At 35.7% G+C, this 6,747-nt stretch overlaps 1 long non-coding RNA gene across 1 annotated transcript in view; it reads left to right on the top strand.

The window, feature by feature from the left end:
• LOC104955600 (uncharacterized) overlaps positions 1-4,460 on the top strand; it is a 10,282-nt gene extending 5,822 nt beyond the window's left edge. The window contains exons 2-3 of the long non-coding RNA XR_799469.1: positions 2,650-2,657; positions 4,372-4,460. This is a non-coding gene — a long non-coding RNA (uncharacterized lncRNA). The remainder of the gene's footprint in view (positions 1-2,649; positions 2,658-4,371) is intronic.
• The last annotated feature ends 2,287 nt before the right edge of the window (positions 4,461-6,747 follow it).

Genomic DNA, 6,747 nt, shown 5'->3' on the forward strand with positions numbered 1-6,747 from the left:
TGTACATAGTGTAAGTGTCATGTTTTATTACATGTACAGCACTTTGGCCCGACCAAAAATCGCTTTTAAATGTGCTTTATAAATAAACTTTGATTTGATTTGATTTGATTTGATGTACACAGGCAGGAACATACAATAAGAAAACACACAGATACACCTGGGAGCACAAATGTGGATAATTCCAATTTACACTATAAATAGTTCATAGCATCACAATAATAAATAAATAATCAAGTTAACGTACACGTTGATGCTAATACTTTTGTACTTTTACTCAAGAAACATTTTTAATTCAGGACGTTTACTTGTAATGGCGTATTTTAAGACCCTATGAATTTGATATTTGCATAAGGGAGTCATCCTTTTTTATTTACAACATTTCAAACAGGCCTAAACAAGTGGTATTAAAGGGATAGTTATCTCTTTTAGTTCAAATATTTGTATTATCTCAGTTTATGTGTGTGTGTTCATATCACCCACCCATAGTAACTGCACAAGTCCTGTTGATATACAATCTGCAAACACTCAGAGCCTCGTACTTATGTCAGGCAGGGACAACAAGTATGTGAGAGGATCACCCTGTACTTTAACACATCTTCTACAGCATTACTTACAGGAATTTTTTCTCTTTTTCCTTTTTCAGACGCAATGAATTACCACATACTTTACCTTCAGGCTTATTGTTTATGTGGCTTTGGTGTGCCGTCTAACCTAGGCTGATAGTAATGTAAATGCACTATCCCTTTTTTCTTTACATAAAGATTACTTGCTCAGAAGGAATGTCACTCAAAAACACAACGGACAGACGTCGAAGTCCACTCTGTGCACAGCAAGTTTTTAGTTTTTAGTTAATACCAGTATAAAAAAATTGAAAAAAACCCTATCTTAAAGAGGCCCCATTCTGCTCTTTGGGGGCTTCCCTCTCATGAAGTGTGTTATATAGGTTTTTGTGCATGTTAATGATCTGCAAAGGATAACATCCCTGTGTTCCCCCCAGCCTGAAACGCCTCCATTGGACTCTTTTGTCTGCTTTCGGTACATAATGTCATCACTATGTAACACTCAGACTTTTATAGGCTAGAGTTCCAACACATTTATGTTACAGGCTAAGGGGCGGGACATTTCTAAGCAGTTGACCAATCACAACAGAGGCGGACAGGGCTCTGGTTTCATGATCAGTATGAGAAAAATAAAAACCTTCTTGAACATTATAAGAAGAAGATAGAAGATGCACCTTTATTAATGGAGTAGAAGAACAAATACTAATATGAACCTGAAAATTAGCAGAATATGTCCTCTGTAGTTTTAAAAAGGGTAAGGCAGTTTTTTTCTACCTTAATGGCAAACATAATCTGGGGAAATCTGTAATTAAGTTGAATAGACCTTTTCAAAGCAGGCATTTAGACTAGTCACACGCAGGTCTGACTAATTACATTATAATGGTGGCATATGTTTTGTATGATTTCTGGAACAAAGCCATCATTGATGTTGTTAGTTCTACTTAGTTCATCTGCTATAACAAATTAAAAGGTCTGCTGTGAATAAAGTCTACGGATCGCATATGTTTGGGAAAAATTAAAGGCTCTCGCAGCATTTTAAGAATTTATTCCAACATTTTAAAAAGGAAAAGCACTATATAAATATTATTTGTATTATTAACTTTTATAATTGTTTAAAATAGTATTACTTAAGTAAGGTTTGACACATCTTTACTTGTATATTGTAATAAAGCATTTTCCCAGTGTGGAAGTAATGCTTCCTTCCCTCACGGCCAGAGGTTGACAACCGCTGGGGTAAGATACTTATTCATGATATTAACGCCATCTTGTGGAAAATGTAATAAAAAACACATGAAAACACAATTGTTACCATGGCCATGAAAAAATACAAATTTTCGACAAGCTGGTTACACCAGTCAAACTATAAGCAACATTATGAATTAGTGAACACATTTGTTATATTACATATTAAACCTTTACCATTAGCTAGAATAATCCATAAAGGAGAATTTATCTGCGGGCCTCTGTTGACCCTCTTTTTTCCCCCATGTATATTTTGACACGGATCATCTCTACAACACAGATACACAAGCGAAGTGATAATACAGATACATATAATGAGTGCTGATATTGGGCTTATCCTCCTGAGACCCACCCATTCATTTTTGTCCTCTGTGGAGGACATTTGGTTTTGGTCCATGAGGTTATACATGCAACAGCATTAAGTCCAATTGTACTCCACAGAGTACATCCTGGGCTTTTCAGACATGTGACATATGTGGGGGTGTGGCTTTGAAAAAGATAATTTCATTGTATTTCAAAATGGTGTCCATCAACACAAGCACTATTTATAGAAAGATAAATGGTAAGTTTGTAATGTTGTAATTAGCAGCGTTGTGAGTTCAATATTTTAATTAATTATAGTAAGGGAACATCTTAGAAGTGTAGTGACTTTCAGAGCAGTGTAATAATTATTTGACCTAAAACTAAATGTTATTATGAATGTCCTCTGAGGAGGACATGGGGATTTGCTAACTTTTTATTTCACCCCCCATTTTACACAACACAAATGGAGTCCACTATGGGCCAAAACTAACACGTAGGTTTCTGTAGGGTTCATGGTGTATGCAGTGGGAAAACATACATCAAGTGCCTCAGGTGTCAGATGTTTCTCTGCATTTCAAAAAAGGATGGAGGAGTACTTCAAATGAGGGCTCACTATTTGTTGCATTGAGTTGTTGTGCTCTAATGTTGTCTAAATGTACTTGTATGTTAATGTTGTTTGTATACTATGCCTTGCATAACTAACAGCTGATGTCCTCTACAGAGGACACACAATAAAACAAAAATACAAATATGTTTTTTTAGTTTTTGTTAGTCATTATATTTATACCACCCTAAAGACTTGTGTGATCTAAAAACAAAGGACATTTGAAACCTTTTTCTTTCTGGGTCTCAGGAGGATTTATACTGCTGCATATTCATAATATGTTTTGCAAGTAATCAGATTTCAACAAACCAACTTAGACATAATGAAAATGGGGACCTTAACAAATGCATATTTTGCCCAGTTGGTGAAAACAAGTTAAACAAACTAAACAAACTTAAATATGGATGGGATGGATTATTGATGGAATGATAAGAGCATAACTTATCTTTTAGTTAGTGACTATAAGTGCAATAAAATACTATTTTCTGACATAGAGAGAAATGTAGGTGTAACATTTTGCAATTTAAGGAGCATTTTAGGCAGATGTCACTCTCTCACATGATAGCTTCACAGAGCTCCTGTGATCACATGCTGTTCCACATAATTATTCATGTGTGCTGTCACATGCCATCTGTATGGATAAGCAGCTTCACATGCGCTCACACAAGGCAGAGCGTGCTGTTATTCATTACATCAAACCCAAATGTGGTTTAACGGTGCAACATGAGCATACAAAGGGGTTTAAATGTGGTGTCTGTTCAGGAACTCTCGGATGGCAAGAAACATTTTTGATCCTCTCTTCATTTGATTTCCACTTTATTTTCTACTTCCCAACATTGGAGATGGGAGTGTGTTCATAGACTCATCATTTCATTTGGAATGACAACTATGAAAATAAACATGTATTGATTACAAGGCTTTACCAAGAGATGAAAAATGTCAATACATTCCATGGGATATATAGAGTCAAATATATAAACAACACATTTACTTTTTTTGGTATATATTTAAACGCGTTATTCCTGATAGGGAAATCAATAGATAAAGGTTCTTGTCATGTCCATGAGATTGACATATTTAGCCATCAAACCATGTGTTCATTTAAACAACATTTTGTATTTATTCAATTGTAAAAAAGCTTCCAAGGCTAGTCACAGTACTATAGAATTTATAATGAACTTTTTTCTATATTTCTACAGATATCTTTATTTGATGCATATCTCCTGGGACCCAGCCCATTAAAAATGCCCACAGTAGTGGACATGTTGTTAACATGCATCTCCTTTTACTGTTTTGAGCTACTCTATCAATCCCTGATGACTGATGTACTGTACAGAGGACATCATGGTCTTTCCAGTGATATGTCATTGGTTAAAATTGCATGCTGGGAAGTTTTCTTTTCATCCAAAATGGCTGGCATACCAAAAACAAAATGTTATAGAAGCATGAGGAGAAGTTGAATAATTGAAATTTTTACCATGAAAATCATATATGTTCTGGTTTATTAACATGTGAGGAACTATATAATTAGTTCTGAAAGCAATTAAATAATTCAAGTTTTGAAATAACAGCTCTTTTATAAATGTCCATCCTAGTGGAAGTCAGGACCATCTTCATGGACTTTATGACTCAATATTGTTGCAGGAGACGGAACTCAAGGAGTTCCGTCTCCTGCAACAATATTGAGTCATAAAGTCCATGAAGATGGTCCTGACTTCCACTAGGATGGACATTTATAAAAGAGCTGTTATTTCAANGTTAAAGTAATTTATTGCAAAGATATTTACAATTAAAACTAATTAGGGTCACTTTTGACACATGGTGGTTGTATTTTGTGTAACAAAGGGATAACATGACAGCTGTGATGTTCACTCTTTTGACCAGTGGACAGTGAGGACTATGGAAGAGAAGATGTGATGGCTTTGTGTGGAAAGCTGCTGACGCTAGCCTGTGTGCCTCTCATCAGTCTCTCCAGGCAGCACCCAGCTATTCTTCCATCTTGCAGATGGAAAGACTTTGATATGTGAGTAATAACTAATTTGTGTCTAACATAATATTGAATGTGGTTTAGTAAAGTATTTAAAAATACCCCACAATGTACAGGACAATCAGACCTTGTTCAACAAAGATCATCAGACAATTGTTTTGTCTTTGAGGTACAGCCGCAGCAGAGAGTCTGAGTTTGAAGAAAACACTAACATTTTATTTAGTGTTGTTTAATCAATCAATATTTACTGGTCTTGAATTTCCTCACTGGATTACAAAATGCTCGAATGTTATTGTACAGGGACATTATGCAGATTTAATCACCTGAAGATGAAAATATAGATTCAGCGATATGTACCATTTTAAGGAAATAGACTGTTAGTGGTATTGACCAAAGCTCCGCAGCTGTAGCTAGGCGCTGCTAATGAAAACTCAAGTGCTCCATTTGTTGGTTTTTCTTTTTTATTAAGAATTGACCTAGCATATCTTCCTCTTCGAAATCCCAGTTGTACTCCGCTAACACGCAGTGCCTGGGAGGGTGCGTTTGATTGTTCCCACCCTTACCTCATTTATGGACTAGGTCATGTTAGACAAGCAATCCAGTGGTTAGTTTTAGGGTAAGCTCCAGTGTTTTATTTTTTATGTATTCACTTTAAGAGAAAGGGATTTCAGAAACAAGTCTCTCAAGTTTGGCTCGAGGTAAAATTAACAAAAGCTAACTGTTGTTAGACTATGTTCCCCCCTTCTAAACTTATGAAATAATCAATGCCCTTGGGATGCTCTCAATAACGTGTGTGTGTGTGTGTGTGTGTGTGTGTGTGTGTGTGTGTGTGTGTGTGTGTGTGTGTGTGTGTGTGTGTGTGTGTGTGTGTGTGTGTGTGTNGGTTTTCTTTGAAAGGTTGTACTTGAATTATTATTATATATTATCATTATGTCAGTGGTCTAAAATGGTCTTACAACGGTCGACAATATTATCGTTTATCGCAATAATTTCCAGGAAAATTTATCGTCCAACAAAATTAATTATCGTGACAGGCCTACATACAACCAACATGTGTCAAAAGTGACCCAAATTAGTTTTAATTGTAAATATCTTTGCAATAAATTACTTTAACCATTCAGGATTCCAGGTATTCCTCAATTAACCTGTTTTGGATCAACTCCAATTCTAATTTTTCCCTTTCTTACTTTTTGAACAAAAATCATGTTTTTATCACTACACTTCTAAGGCACAACATGGGTCAAACATTAACCGTATTCTTTTGCTATGTTATTTCATGCATGGCTGAGTTTTTCTTTACTATACATTCTCAAAAATAATTAATTTTAGCAGTGATTTGGAGCAATCATGTATGATGTAGTAATCCAAAAATATGTTAGTTCACACAGTGTGACATTAGCTAGTCATGTTAGCTTGTAATATATAGAGCAGAGCTAACTAGCAAGTTAGCCGAACGTTAGCGGTTAGCTGTTTATGCTATGCTAGCTGTTGGCTACTGAACATTAACAAACTAGATTCCGCTGTAAGAAAGCTGTGAAACTTTACATTAAACTTGGCGACAACACTGTGACACCCCACTGCATGTTTATGTGTCATTCTCCCGTATTGGAGACGAGGGTGGGGGGGCAGCACTGCAATAAGCTGTAAGCTAACGTTAGCAGCCACCTGTTAAGCTAGGTTTCCAGGGGCGCAACATCTTGCAAGAAACAGCATCTCAGGGCTTCTTATCATTTAACAACCTATTAATGATGCATACCAACTTAACGGGAAGAAACTCAGCTAACTAGAAGAAGAAACGTAACCTTAAATAAAATAATAAAACATTCACAAACGGATTATCTAAATACATGTTTCACTCCATTACAGTTGCAGGACTCACCAGACGTTTGTGAATGTTTTATTATTTTATTTAAGGTTACGTTTCTTCTTCTAGNTGAAAACATGAATAAAACTACACATCTTCAGATGTTGTACATACATAAGTGTCCTACACTAATAATACAAAGTTATTATAGCTGTGTGTACCTTGTGTGCACCGCCTAGTGGTTAAA

The sequence above is a fragment of the Notothenia coriiceps genome, unplaced genomic scaffold (assembly GCF_000735185.1).
Source record: "Notothenia coriiceps isolate Sejong01 unplaced genomic scaffold, NC01 NC01_scaffold00024668, whole genome shotgun sequence".
NCBI classification, from domain to species: Eukaryota; Metazoa; Chordata; class Actinopteri; order Perciformes; family Nototheniidae; genus Notothenia; species Notothenia coriiceps.